Source organism: Hemicordylus capensis, chromosome 4 (assembly GCF_027244095.1).
Source record: "Hemicordylus capensis ecotype Gifberg chromosome 4, rHemCap1.1.pri, whole genome shotgun sequence".
Classification (NCBI taxonomy): domain Eukaryota; kingdom Metazoa; phylum Chordata; class Lepidosauria; order Squamata; family Cordylidae; genus Hemicordylus; species Hemicordylus capensis.
In genome coordinates this window covers 123,647,541-123,663,479 of record NC_069660.1, presented here as the reverse complement: position 1 = coordinate 123,663,479, position 15,939 = coordinate 123,647,541, and the positions used below count along the sequence as shown (strand labels likewise).

The following is a 15,939-nucleotide window of genomic DNA, read 5'->3' as shown; positions in this document are numbered from 1 at the left end:
CTTTCACTTATTAATTCTGGTGTTATTATTAGATCTTGCATATGTTGGTTACATTTTTCGACCTCTTTCATCCAGCTTGCTTTTTTATTATAATCTATTGGATTGTCCCATAATTTCCTCCAGAATTGCACTGTTTCTTCTTTATTTGGTGTTTCTACGTTTCTTGCAGTTTCTCTTTCTATGCTTTGGTAGAAACGTCTCTGATTCGACTGGAATTGGAGATTCTGCCTGTGTTGTGTAATTCTGGCTTCGTATCTGCTAATCTTCTTTGACGCTGCTGTTATGTGCTGCTTTATTATTTCCAGGACTTCTCTAATTTTCCTTGAATCTAGGTGGTATTTTGGGATCAGATACTGTTTGGTGTTTTCATTCTTCAGCTTCTTGTCTTTCATATCTTTCAGTTTACTAGCATCCAATCTAAGCCTGGTGATTTTATTTTCTAATCTAATCTTCTATTTAGGTGATGTACTACTTTCTTTTTTGACAGGTCGACTGATCTTATATCCGAGCTCTTGTGTTGTTGTTGCTGCACTGTACATTAATTGGTTTGTTTCTTGCAAATTATTGGTTGTTATTTCTGTAAGTGCAGTATTGACATCTTTTAATGGCTGAGCAAGTTGTTTTTTGGCAACGGTTTTTAGAGCTGGAGGTCGAACCCTGGTGGTTGTTTGGTTCATGTGCTCAGTTATTATTTGCTTTAGTTCTTGTTGCTTTTCTGTTAAACGGCATTCAGGTTTTTGAGGTGAAGGCAAAGGGGAGGTTTCCTGGTTTTGATTTTGAAATAGTTCAGCAACAGTGGCACCCTCTATTTCCGACACCACCTGCGCCTGAGCAACTTCTTCAGTTGGTGGTAATTCTTCTTCCATATCTTGAGCCTGTTTTGCTCTTTGCTGTTCTTCCAGCTCAATTTCTGTGAATACTTTATTTCTGATTATGAATCTTCTCTGGTCTGCTAGCCTTTGTTCTGTTATTTCTGTATCTGGATGCTTCTCTTTCCAAATTTGGTACATTCTTTTTAAATAACCTCTTCTAGTTGGACTAGACTTGTAATAGCGGATCATTATTTCCTTGTTGGCATTTTTCGTATATTTTTTCCAGTTAAGCGACATTTCTTCCAGTAACCCTGCAGGCTCCAGCCCTGGTTGCTCAACTGAAGATCCTGAGTCCTGTAGCCCACTTGCCACCAGATGTCCAGGGACTTCAGCACCTGGTGCAGTACTTGTTGACCCAGGCAACGACTGATCCGGTATAGATTTATTAAAATTACGTCTCACCGTATTGTTAATGGGAGAGGCACTTTTCATCTGGCTCCTCCGGTGAGACCTGTCCAGTATGGTTGGACCTCTGGCATAGCTCTCACCTTCCTCCGAGCACGCAAGCCCCACAACCATGCCAAGGTAGTGCCTCACTGGGGGATTATTATTATTATTATTATTATTATTATTATTATTATTATTATTGACAGGGAGCCATCTTATGTATTTATTATTTCTCTGTATAAACCACCCTGAGTCATTTTTGGAAGGGTGGTATAGAAATTGAATTAATAATGATAATTATTTCTTGTTTACACAGTCAGGCAGGTGTTATTGACTGGTTTGTTTTATCCAGACATCAAGTCCTTTCCAAGGACCTGGGATGGCTGAATTTTGTTATCAATATTGTTCTTGTTGTTATAGATATCGTCGCAGAATATAAGCCGTTCCCAGTAATGTTGCTTTTTGTAATTGATGGTGATTTCTGTGGTCCCTATTTTGTTGAGGTATTCGATTTCTATACCACCCTTCCAAAAATGACTCGGGGTGGTTTATACAGAGAAATAATAAATAAGATGGCTCCCTGTCCCCAAAGGGCTCACAGTCTAAAAAGAAAAATAAGATAGACACCAGCAACAGTAACTGGAGGTACTGTGCTGGGGGTGGATAGGGCCACTTACTCTCCCCCTGCTAAATAAAGAGAATCACCACATTAAATGGTGCCTCTTTGCCACATTAGCAGATGTTGCTAATTCTACTACCTTATTGATAATTTATTTGTCATTTTTCATTGTTCTTTGTTGTATAATACAGTCCTTATTGCTTGTTGATGTTTGATTCAGCTGAAGGTCAGGAGGATATGTGGTCTATGGGTAGACTTCATGATGAAAGGGCTAACAGATATGGCAAATCTAAAATTGAATGTCCAGAATTTCTTGGCTACTGATTTTTGTGTGTGTACAGGATGAACAGAGTCCATGTGAGTGAACATTCTCTCGTATCACTTTGGAATTGCTGGCTGAAATGACTGAGAAAGAACCAAGACAAAGCTTTTGAGCACCTGCCTTGCATCAGACTTGAGCATCAGACTTGACTCTAGCCCTTCTCCAAGTTAACAGCTGGTTAGCTTCCTCAGCTGAGGTAAGATGCATCTTTTCACAGGGAAATGTAAGTGAAAATAACTCTGGCACAAAGCTACTGTAGACCAAAAGCAAGTACCGTATATACTCGAGTATAATCCGAATGTTTAAGCACCCAAAATGTGCTGAAAAAATCATCCTCGGCTTATACTCGAGTCATCTATCTGCCCGTGCTAAAATGTCCCCCTGTAATAAAGTACATACTGGTCACAATATACCCCACTGATGTCTCAATTAATGTAATTTTATTGGCATTTATTTTGATCATTGAAACTCACCAGTAGCTGCTGCATTTCCCACCCTAGGCTTATACTCGAGTCAATCAGGGTTTTTTGGGGTTTCTTAGGTAAAATTAGGTACCTCGGCTTATATTTGGATCGGCTTATACTCGAGTATATACTGTAGTTCTGGCTAACAGTGAATGCAATAGATGTCACAAAACTTACATACAAACATACATACAAAATTAAAATTAAAAATTCCTACTTTTACCTGGAATCGTGCTGGTTAACCTTAAATGACCACCACTAGAAGGAAACAAATTAAGCAACTTGCAGACTAACGTAAATATTTGGGGGGGCACACTCTAGGGTAGATGGCAAATGATGTGAAAAAAGTGCTGGCTTTTCATTTCAATTAGCTTGTACTGCGGAGCAATCTTTGGATGGCTTGATATCATGCTAATGGTCTTTAAGATCTTGGCAGCTAATAGTAAAAATGAAATGATAATCATGTTGATAAAAATTGCAGCAGAAAGGGAGACGATACCATTAAGTCTATTCTTAATTCTATAAACTTGCTAAGGGGAAAGTAGTAACTTGACATAATGACTGATATAACATCAGTTCTAGAGTTGACAAGTATCACTATTGCTACTACTACGTTTTAATCAGAAGTCTTTTGAAAATATTGTTCTAAGTTATGTGGAATATCTAGCCTAGATTTTCCTTTAAAAGGGTGAAATGAGGGTGGTTTGTATACTGATGTTGTGTGCATTGGGGAAGGGGCTGTTTTGCTGATCCCCCTTCGTTCCAATATGTCCCTGAGGGTTGGGGAACATTTTTTCAGGGGACATGAGAGAGGAAGGGAGGATCAGGAAAAAGAATCGCTCCTCCCCCTTGTGTGTGCAAAATGTTCTTATGTTCATGCAACATTTGTCTGTGTGAGCCAGCCTTTCCTGAAATTTGTTTTGAGTTCTGAAGCACTATGATGTTGTGGGTCTATTGGGTGCCTTTCTTTGTTACACTTTGTAGTGTCTCAATGAAAAGCTGAGACAGCTGCCTAAGAGAGCTTGCATAGCTCTTCATATTACAGTGAGTATACTGGATGCTTGTGGGGGCAGAAGGGACAGTCTAATGCAATTGCAAACAAGACAATCTCTTCCCAGTTCACCCTTGTTGAATTGGTGCAAAACTAATCAAGTAGTCTTCTGATATGTTGAGGAATAGAAGTCTACTGAAGTAAGTAGGATTTGTAAGTATTTTGAGTAGGGTTAAATTAGACCAGTTTTCTAAGAATAAAGAGGAGGAGAGCTGATAACCACACATCACTTGCACTGAAACTAGCAATGAAAATGTAGAATTAGTTGATATACTGACGATGCAATACGCATAATGGATCTACACCAAATTCTTCTCTCCAGATTGCATAGATTAAAAGAAAATTAAAAACTACAAATAAAGAACAGACATTTTGATGTACAGACATCAACTTCAGTGTTCCATGTCTCACTGTTTAAAATCCACACTCTTATACCCCCAGATACTCTCCCTAAATCTAATCGGGCACCTGATGAGAATGTAGTCAGAATAAATCACAAGGGAGAGGTCATGTATAAATTTTAAAAGGCTTTAATGTGATTTAAATACCATGATGAAGTTGCGTTCAGCAACAGTCTGGTCACCAAGTATAGTGCAAAATCACCCTCTGTAGAGATGTAGTCCTGCAAAATCCTTCACCATCAGCCATCTGGCTCAGATTAAGTGCAGCTCTGTGAGTGATAACCCAGGGGGTGCACTACATTTGCCTAAACATAAGCACATCATCAACTCAAAATAGAAGCCTGGATGTGGCTTCATTTTTTAAATTGGGTTGGAAGTGTTCTTTGAAAACATCTTTTTTAAATGAAAAGACTGCCTATAAAAACTCTTGCATTTTCTTGTTCTGAGGCAGAGCTAGTATACTACGTTTTCTAGATAGACAGATGCATATAAATAATATACCCAGCTCAACTACTTGAGGAAATATTAAATAAATGAATTGTTCCTGGCATTGCTGATCTTAAAAAACAGCATAGAAGTTTTGTCCGCAGTTACAGAAGTAGATGCCTGTGGATAAATAATAAGGGAGTGGGGGCGAGCAGTATGGCTGTGATATGGAGCTTTCTGAGGTCCTAGAAGAATAGTTAGGTGTCTTTGTACAACAGATAAACTATATGCTATGAAAGGGAAACAGGTTTGCCTTTAATCTCTTATTCTCTGCTCTCCACAAATATACTCTTTCCCTTTCTGCCTGTTCCTTAGAGTAACAAAGAAAATATGCTGTGATCATATGACACTTAAATATGTAAACATTTGGTGATTGGGCTAGTACTGGCAGTGAGCACAGATCCCAAAGCCTTCCATGGCCTCCAACTGCATACTTAGGAATAGGCAGGCAGAAATATGACCAGCAAGGCTGCAGGAGGTGAAAGTGGAGAGCCATGAGCCTCTGATTGCTAAAGAGAGTGCCTCTGTGAGTACTGGTGAATCTTCTTGGTGCACTGGGTGACTTCATTTTTTAATTCTAACAGATTCTGTGGCAAACTGAAAAGCAAGCACCTCTGTGACTGACAGATGCTGCTCTGTTTTTCTACTTGAAGGAGCCTGCAGAGCCTTCTTTTAAGGGTTTTGGCAAGGGCATGAGTGGGAGGAAAGTAGGTTCCTTGCATTCTGTGACATGTTGTATGTTCTTAAAGAGCCACTGGCTGCATCATCTGCTGCTAACTGAGGTGATTCTCTTTTATTTAGTCGTGGGGGAGCAACTGGCCCTATCCAACCCCAGCACAGCATCCCTCCAGTAGGGCTGGTGTCTATCTTATGTTTCGATTGTGAGCCCTTTGGGGACAGGGAGCCATTTTATTTATTTATATCTATATAAACTGTTTTGGAAACATTTGTTGAAAAGCAGTATAAAAATATTCATCGTATTCATTTTCATCCTCCCAAGTCTGAGGGAGGGTGACAGAATAAGACCTTTATTACGGTCATTGACCAGTACATCACAATTAAATCCATCACCTTCCATCCAATCATCTATATCAAACTGAAATTATCAATCTAATAAATCAATTTGAAATTAAATAAACCTATATAACATCTTTATATATATTTCTCTAAGACATACCCGTGGCTAATCCCATGTGTGGCAGCTCTCGTGAGAGTTTGGCGGCAGGGGGCAGGTCGGGGGGGAGAACGCGGCAGTGAACTAGGAGCACAGATGCTCTGCGCCAGATCAGCTAGTACAACTTAGTTTACTTAACTGTCACCATCTGCTAGAATGGGGGAAGCCTTTACAATTTCGTGTCACACTTTATGTGCAATGGCACAAAATTTAGCAATACATGATGTTACATGTACATTTGTTGGAGAAAAGATATCAATCAATCAATCTTTATTACGGTCATAGACCAGCATAAAGTACAGGAGAAAGACAGAGTCAACAAAAGCATTAAAAGGCATAGAAGTCATCATCCAATGGATTTTCAGCTGCCACACAAAACCTAGCAACACTGTATGTGGTGGCAGGGTTATTATCAGAAAGCAGTAGAGAGGTGTAAAATTGTCTTGTATGACCTGGGTACTTATGTAGTAATAGTAGAATGAGGGTGGACCAAATGTCCCTGTAATACAAACACTGAAGGAAGACATGCTCTTGTTGTTTCTACTAGCCCGGAGTTGCAAGGGCTTTGTCATTCTGAAAGTAGGATCTTCCCATATCATCCCTCAAGCACAGCTGAGGGGAAAACGTGCACCAGAATGAAGGCCCTCCTGTGCTTTGGGACTTTCAGTTGTGTTAGGTATACCATGGGGGAGGCAGAATGCCTGAGTCCTTCGCTAATGGAGAAGTTCAGGGCCCTGCCTATGTCGGAATGATGCTCTGTGTCTGTTATGCATTGTTTGATGAGAGCTATGGCCTGATCGTAGCCCATGTCAAATAGGAGAGAGGGGGAGAGGCCCTGGGATGATATTTTAGTCATGATTGCCTTGTTTCCAACTGGATTGGAAGTCATTGCTCAAGGTTGGGGGGTGAGAGCAAGACCAAGGGTACAGAGAGATAGTCTAAGCCAGTAGCTCAGTATGGCAATTCACACTTTAGCTTCCACTTTCATCATGTCTGTCTCCAGTTGCAGGGTGGTATTAGAGACACATCTTAGGACTTAAAGGGCTGCTCTTAGGAATTTTGATTGCACAAGCTCCAATGGGGCAAAATTGGAAAAGGGACCCAGCTGGGCACCATAGATGAGCTGTGCTAGCGGCTTGGTGGCCCCATGTAGAATGCATTACAGTAGTCAAACCTGGAGATTACCAGCATATGCACCACTGTTTTAGGGTCATTTACCTCCAGCGATGGGCATGGGTGACATATCAGCCAAAGCTTATAAAAAGCTCTTCTGGCCACTGCCTCAACCTTAGAAAGAGAAGGTTTTGGATTCAGGAGCAATCCTAAGCTACATTCCTGATCTTACAGGGGGAGTGTAACCCCATCTAGAACAGGCAGATCTAAACCATCTCTCAGGTCCCAACATCCCACAGTCAGTACCTCTGTTCAGATGCAACTTCCCTCATCCAACCCATTCACGCTGCCAGGCAGGCAATTTGGGAAGTTATGCCACTTCCTGATGAGGTCCATATGGAGAAATAGTATATTGATAACACCCTGCACCAAATCTGATGATCTCTTCTAGCAGTTTCATGTAGATGTTAAAGAGCATTGGTTTTGGCTCCAAGATGGATATGTGCATGCACGTACCCACTGAGTGGGCTCCCACATGTGCACACTCCTTCACTTTCCTCCCTGACAGCTTTTAACCTTCGAGAGCTTGCCTCAGAAGTTAAGAGCCTTTGTTTTGGAACATAATACTTCGTTGAGCACAAGCAATGCATTTGACATGAGGATCCTTGGGGTTTTGTTGCCTTATTCTAGAAGCAAGTCAACACTTTTAATTACTTGAATACTACATTTGGAGAGCCTTTGGACAGGGCGGTCTAGAAATGAAATGAAATAAATGCACAAGCCTCTTTTATTAATGATGACATCTTCATTTTAGCACTGCTGTGGAGTGTGGGCCTTCTGAAAAATTTCTAGAAAGTTGATGTTGCTTAAGATGACAAAGTTAATGTAACATTCTGGGGTGATAATGCAGAAAGAGACTATGTGGAGTTCTTAGGCATCTGTTGGCATTTCTAAAATAAATTAGAATAAACAAGAGGTGATGGAGGAATTTAGGTGCCCTTTGTTTCCTCCATATGAAAATGAAATCAAATGGCTGATAACAGACTTGGGCTGAATCTGTTGTGTATTGAGTTACTCCAGGACTGGAAGCAGCTTGACCAACTACAGCTCATTTACTGTTTGCTGAAATAAGCCTCACTGAAAATTTGTGGAGCAGATGGTCAAGCAATATTCATGGCCATATGTGCTGGAGATGTTGTAAAACCCAGAAAGGAGCCTAGGAATCCTAACAATCTCTGACCATATATCATGCATAGTGGTAAAACAAAAGATACATCCATGACATGATGTTCTTGCTACCCCCGCCCCCTTCCCACCCCACACCGGTGATGTCCAAACATTTTCTCAGTGTTTTCCATTCACCTTGCCGATGGAGGTAATGTAGTTGAAGCGTCTGGTAGTCCAAGTAAGACTAGATTACACGTGCTTCTTGTGGGGAAGGAAACAGACTTCCTAGGCAAGAATTTTCATGCACTGATCGGCATAAAGATGAGCAGTAATCTTAAGGTAATGTCAACAGACCCTCTGCTGACTTCTCATAGGCGGTTTAGGATTTCAGGCCATTTCCCTCAGCAAGACCTAGAACTGCACTTGGAATATGTACATGGGAACTAATCAAAATGTAATCCATGCCTGTTCCGTCTCTGCTAGCTATACAGTTTCTCAAACTTAAATAGTTAGGCAGGGTGCTGCATATCTAAATACTGTGTAGAGGGGAGATACAAATACTTGAATGTGAAAATCCTACAAAACCTGTAATGTGTTCATGCCCCTCATTCAGTAGTAGTGGTTTTGTTCCTTGTACTGATGCCTATTCATGAATATCTGTTCACACAAAATAATAGAAAATTAGTTTTCTTTGAAATAGGTGCTTATGACACATTTTGGTTGGCATCCAGACGAGTACTTCTGTGAACACAACTCTTCTGTGAGTGCGGGAGGAGGCAGTTTTAATCAGTTCTTCCCTTCTGCATCTCCATCTCCAAGCCTCTGCAAAGTCAGTGAGGATCCCCCAGCCCACTCATAGAAGTATTAATCTGGATGCTACCCTCTCTCTTTCTTTTATTCTGGTAATAGAATAATACCCAAGAATAGTACCAATAGAATGATAGTAATAGTAATACTACTATTCTGGCTGTGTTTTAATTTTGGGAAAACATGTAAGGAAAAAGCGGTTGCTGGCATGTGTGCATGCGCACATGATTTTGGTGTCCACTCAGTTAATTTTAGCACTTGCTCGGGTTGAATCAGGAAGGCCCCATTCTGAATGTATGTGCACACAGGCTGCCTTGATGCTGACGCACAGAACAAAACTTATTCTGTGCACAGATGGAAACTATATTTCATAACCCCCGATTTAGGTATGTTCAAGGGAGTTGTCAGTCACAGTCATTGCTTTAGCAAACAAATTGAAGGCAATTCTATTTGTTCCCATGCACATTCTGGCATGCCTGTGTTTACTTATATATTTTCTTAAACTGCTTAAATGCATGTAGTACTTTGTTACTTTGCTGTAGTTATAATTCACCTGTTAGAAATTTTCTTCTTCTGGCTTAATTTCTGCTTTCTAACAAGTGCTGTTTCTCTCTTGAAAAAGAGAGAGGTGTCTCAATAGATATTAGCCACAGTGGTGAAGTGAAACCTCTGTGTTCAGAGGAAGTTTATACCTCTGAGTAGGGCTGTTGTCATCATGCCTTGTGGTTTCCAGGGGCATCTGACTGGCAGAAGTTGGGAACAGAATCTTACATCCATACGATCCTAGTCCCTTTACTGAAATTACCCACCCACAAGATCATTAGAAGGGAGAAAGGATGGTGTTCAGTGACTGGAACACCAGTTTATGAATTAGAAGACCTTTGCTTAAGTCTCTGTTTCTGACTACCTCATGCCTTTATCAGCATCATTTTAGTATCAGTTGCTCACCTGTTAAATGGTACGTCTTTATACAGAGAAGAATTGTGAGAAGAAAGGTGTTTCAAATATGAGATGTTTGGATAGGACAGCAGTACATGCTGTCTATGACCCATTGATGAGTGCTGGCATTGCTCATGTAATGCTTATGTTTGCTTGACATAAAATGAGGCACAAACTGATTAACTTGACAATTAGTCATAATGGAAGGACTGTGCCTGAGAGGTGTCGAGCACAATCATTCCACTTTTGCATGTGGCATGTGTCATTCCAGGACTTTGATTTCTGTATAGTAAAACTGATTAGCAAAAGTTGGTTTAAATGAAAGTATTGTATCCTTCAGTTGCCAGACCCTTTGGCTATCCAACAAAATTCTGTTCTCCTTGGAAGAACAATGTCTGTTTGCCAATAGCTGGAATGCCAGCCACAGCTGATACATAGCTACAGGCATGTGGTTGCAGGCATTGTGGGTTTCTTAGGCTCCCTTGCACAGTACAATTTTAAGTAGATACTGTCCTATAAGCTTAGTGTGTTCTGTTCATTACTTGGATCTGATGAGTTCCTTAGTGCGCACTGACATGACATGGCATGTTTGGTTTCCCCCTTTCACGTAGCTAGTGTGCCATGGGTACAAATATCACAAGCTGTGAACAGAGAGTGACAAGTTTTTTCCTTGTTTGCAAATTGCACCTTCTGTCGATTTTCTGGCTTCCTACATGACGATGGAGATTTATATACCACTTTTCAACAAAAGCTCCTAAAGCAGTTTTCGTTGAGAAATAAAAATAAAGAATGATGCATCCCTGTCCGAAAGGGCTCACAATCTAAAAAGAAACGCAAGACAAGACACCAGCAACAGCTACTAGAGAGATGCTGTGCTGGGGCTGGATGGCGCCAATTGCTCTCCCTCTGCTCATTAAAGAGAACCACCACTTTTAAAGACAATGTTTGTCTACATATATGTTGTCTCCTGAGTAGATTCATGGTTTGAATGTTGTAACATTCCATGATATGTCTGAAAAAAACAATATCTAATAGTCTCCCTTTAAGTACTTGTTCACATGAATTCTGTGTTGTGAGCTTTATTGTCTCCTCATTAAGTATACTGTATTCCCATCTGGCATGCATTAAGAGTTAGCCGGTCAAACCTTTATGGGCAGCTGTATATAAGAAGATCATGTAGCAGGAATTCAGTATAGAGGAGAGCTGGTCTTGTGGTAGCAAGCATGACTTGTCCCCTTAAGCTAAGCAGGGTCTGTCCTGGTTGCATCTGAATGGGAGACTTGATGTGTGAGCACTGCAAGATATTCCCCTCAGGGGATGAAGCCACTCTGGGAAGAGCAGAAGGTTTCAAGTTCCTTCCCTGGCTTCTCCAAGATAGGACAAGATTATTTTTTTTGATAGGACAAGATTTTTTTATTGAACCAACAAACTACCAAAGCATACAGTACGTTGCCAAAGCACAATTATATACAAAGTGGTTGTTTGTACATGATATATCTACAAAGATTTACACACAATGATTTGGAAACCCACAAGGTTATGAAGTATATGCAGGTAGTACTGTAACTCGGGGGTGGGGGATTTCAAGGCACATCAGATAATCGGGGGGGGGGGGTTGCATCTGACGTCCATTTCAACCATTTGTCCCATTGCTGTTTAGAAGAGATACTCTTGTCTTTTTGCACATAACCATACAAACTTTTCCAGAAGAGATTTACTGTCTCATCTGCGTGAACCTCTTGGTCGCATCTTCCCTCCCTATTCCTATGCACGAGCATTGCATAAATGACATACAAGTTTATTAACCTGATTACGAGAAGGGGAACGTTCCAATTCCCTAGTATGGGGGCACCCGTTCTGTCCCATTTCCTTGAAGGTTTCTTTCTGGGACCTCAAAAAGAGGTTCTATCACTCAAACCCGATGTTAGTTCTTCCAAAGTCTTTTCCAGATCAGGCCACTCTTAACAGCTTGCTTACTCCCTGCCACACTCTTTTGGCTACCACACACACTTTTAAGAAATGTGAGTGGGTTTCCCTGAATGTTTTACCTAGCTCACTAGCTTTCTGTTTGCAGGTGATTTTAGGGCACTCTTGCTGGTCCTCTGGGAGCCATGGCTTAGACACATTAAGTGGTAGTACTTGATGGTATAAGCGCCACCTTGTTTCCCATAAATGGAAAGGGACTTTTTTCTCCTTAAAGAGAGCGATAGGGTGATCGGGTTGCAACAAGTACTGTGAAGTGCGGTGTTTGTAGCGTTTACATTCTAAATCAGGTTTTAAGAAACCCACTTCTAAAATCTCTCCATAAATTGTTTTCCTTAGCTGCTTAATTGAGGAGGATCCTTTAAATAGATCCAGTTCAACCTTCCATTTTTAAAGTGTGAATAACAAATCTCTCAAGTAGTCCGGGTGTTCTCTTTTTAATACTTGTGTGATATTACCATTGAAAGATCCTTTCCCCCACCATGCTATGCCCCATGCTGACTTGCGCCAGAGCAAAAAGCGAGACCTAGGTTTTTTGCAGGAGGTTGGATATATTATGGACATTCACGAAAATCCAGTTTCCAAAATTGTAGGACATGAATTCAGTTACAGAATAGGGTTGCAGGGCAGGTAGGGCTAGGCCTCCCCGCTCAACCTCCTTAACTGCTACCGCACGGGCCAAAGGGAAGGACGCTGTGTGCCATACTAGATGGAAGATCTGGCTTTCAACTCTCCGAAGGAGATCGAGCGGGGGAGGATAGACTACCGCCAGGTTATGCACCGGGGGTATCAGGTAAGTCCGGATGTAAACCGCTTTCTGGTACATGGCAAGGTCCATTTTTTCCACATGGTGATTTTCAGCATTACTTTTTCTTCCCAATCTGTCCAATTTCCCCCCCAGACTTTTTCCTTAATCCCATATTTAGTCCCCAAAATGTTTACTGTATCTACCCACTTCATTTTGGACTCTGGGGCCCCTTCGCTTTTACATTCAGAGATGTGTAGGCACGAGTGTTACTGGCGTCCGGGGTCCATTCTAACAAATACACTTTTGTCAGCATTTAATTCTGAGCCCAAGATCTTGCCATATTCCCAGAAGAGGTCTAGTATTACAAAGATTTCATTTTCATTCGATAACAGTAATGTAACATCATCAGCATGAGCTACAAATTTTACCCTAAACTCAGAGTGTGGTTCCAAGATAGGGCTGAGAGAGATTCTTGCCTGCAACTTTGGAGAAGCCACTGCCAGTCTGTGAAGACAATACTGAGCTAGATAGACCAATGGTCTGACTCAGTATATTGCAGTTTCCTATGTTCCTATGATAAGGTTTCAACCTTGAGAAAAGTTTTGAAGAATTACTTCTAGATAAGATTTAGTATTATATCATGGGAGTATGGAACTTGCTGTTAATTAGACACTATGTTGTCTTATATTTTAAAGATACTGTGGTATTTTGTTAAACTTATTTATATTGTAGCAGACAGTGATGTGTTTCTATTTCCATAGTCCTTCGTGAGGAAGCAGTGGTGAAAAAACGGATACCTAGGCAATTTTCAAGGACTATTCTCATACATTTCTGGAAATTTGAATACACCCATCTCAGCCAGCTGTTTAAGTTTTTGGATCTGGAATCAAGCATATTATAACCCTTCGATACTTCAGTGACCCATGAGGACTATCTAATCTCCTACGTGAATGGGAATGACCTACCAAGGAAACATCAGAAACTTTACTCATTGGGTACATATAGGAGCTTAGTTTCTCCTCCTTAAACATTTGCTTTTTCTAGTCTATATATGGCTTATGTATGATGGGTTATATTGATTACTATCCTTCCATATTGTAATATATTTCTCCTGCCCTATTCATGTATTTACACTCTGTGATACTTTATAATCATTTGTGACTTTGTGAAATTGATATTAATATATGGTTGTTCTAACTAACCTTAATTAGGTGATATTGATACATTAATATATGGATTGATTATATCTGTCTTTGAGTATGTGCATTAGTCTCTTCCACTGCATTTGCTTATTCCATTAACACGGTTTTTCTCAGCAGGAGAGACATACATTATTTTTTCTTGTAGAGTAGGCCTGGGTAAGACGTTAGGGTTACCATTTATGCCAGAAAAGTGCTTTATTTTATTAATTTCTTAATAATTTCTGTGGGATAATTTATGCAAAGAAGCATTGTGTCCTAGATTCTCAGTCTCCTCTGGTCACCAGCTGTCAACAGTACTAAAGATGAACTTGAGGCATGCCCCGCCCCCCCATCTCAGCATTTGAAGGCGCCAAAGCTGGAGTAAGCTGTGTAAAGGCAGTATTACAATCACTGCCACATGGTGAAATGCTTTTACAATGTAAAATGTGCATTGTACAATGTACAAAGCTTTTCCAGTCCTCAAAGCCAGAAATGAGAGAGATGCCATTGGCCACATGCTAGAAAACCCATGATAAAAACGACTACTATACTGGTTTCAGCTCTCTGGTTGACTCAGTGGAGTTACTGCCTTCTTTTGTAAATAAACTCTGAGATAGCACAAGCATGTGTCAGTCTTGGTGCCCCGCCCTGCCCTGATGTCTTGTTTTGTTCTTTGTTGCAGAAACTCTTCTTTGACCAACTTGCAGTCTTTGTATAGGAAACAGATTGATCATTAATACAAAGCAAGCAAAGTGGTCACCAGCCTGGGTTGTACTGTGGCTTAATCATACAGTGTCTGGACCTTCCACGAGTGCCAGAGCAGAGACTATGAGGAGAAATGGGTCTTTAAAAGTTCACTTCTAGGTAGCAGCAAAGCAGAGTTTGCTGATATGATATGGATATAGCAAGGCTTGGCTTTGAATGTGATGAGGTTGCTGTATCAGTGAATGGCAGCCTCAGGACTGACCACATTAGTATTTAGAAGGAAAGATGTATGATGGGAGAAAAAGTAGGAAGGCCTTAATGAAATCTTTAAGACTCCCTGCCAAATCATGGCCTCACTGTAGCCTTCTAAAAAGGGGTCCAACACAACAGCCCAGACTCCCTGCCACCCTCTGATCTGATCACTACTATTCTGCCCCATGCCATCCACACAGAGGCCAAGTGACCATATTAATCAGGCTTTAATTCCAAGTATCTCCTTGTTCCCAGACTTGAAGTATTCTTTTAAGCAAATTAAATGAAAGATGCTGTAATTGCTTGACAATCAGAAACACATCAGTACAGTCAATTATAATGAAGGACAAAGCCAATTTGGTAACAAATTGTACATATTGTACAAATCGTACACTGTTTGAAGGTGAATGATCTTAACACAGCGGTACATATCTTGGTAACCTCCAGGCTTGACTACTGTAATGCACTCTGTGTGGGGCTGCCTTTGTACATAGTCCAGAAACTACAATTGGTACAGAATGTGGCAGCCAGATTGGTCTCTGGGACAACTCAAAAGAACACATAACAGTTTAAGGGATCTGCACTGGCTGCCGATATGTTTCTGGGTGAAATCAAAGTCCAGGTTATTTAAGAGAGCACCTCCTTTGTCATGAGCCCTGCCACCTGTTGTGATCTTCTGGAGAGGTCCAGTTAGTTGCCACCAGCTCATTTGGTGGTGACCCAGGACCGAGCTTTCTCTGTGGCTGCCCCAGAGCTTTGGAATATGCTCCCTGCTGAAATAAGAGCATCTCCTTCTCTGTTTGATTTCAGGAAACCCTCAAGGCTCACCTGTTCTCACAGGTTTTGAATTTGAATTAATTTTAATAATTTGTTTTAATAATTGTTTTATGCTACTGTTCTTATTTCTGTTTTATGCTACTGTTTTAATTGTTTCATGTATCTTAATCTGTGCTGATTTTTAAATGTTACAAATTTTGTACACCGCCTAGAGATGTATAGATCAGGTGGGATAAAAATATGATAGATAAATAAATAATAGGTAAACAAGCTCTTTGGCACAGAAATACTGTACTTACAGTAATAAGCAAACGCCTGTGAAATGCAGTTTCACTTAAGAAAAGCTAGTAAGAAATAGCACAAGTAAGAGGAACCTATTGGGTGTAGGATCCAACCCCTATTATTGTCTCCAGTGGGCTCCAATAATGGGCCAGCACCAACTCTTAGCCATATATCTGACCTCTTCAAAAGTGCTGCACACAGTCAGGTTT

The 15,939-nt window shown here is 40.7% G+C and overlaps 1 long non-coding RNA gene across 1 annotated transcript; it reads left to right on the top strand.

The window, feature by feature from the left end:
- The first annotated feature begins 1,512 nt into the window (after positions 1 to 1,512).
- LOC128324850 (uncharacterized) lies at positions 1,513 to 15,720 on the top strand. Its single transcript, XR_008307133.1, has 2 exons — positions 1,513 to 2,396; positions 13,295 to 15,720. It is a non-coding gene; the product is annotated as an uncharacterized LOC128324850 (long non-coding RNA).
- Positions 15,721 to 15,939: the final 219 nt, after the last annotated feature.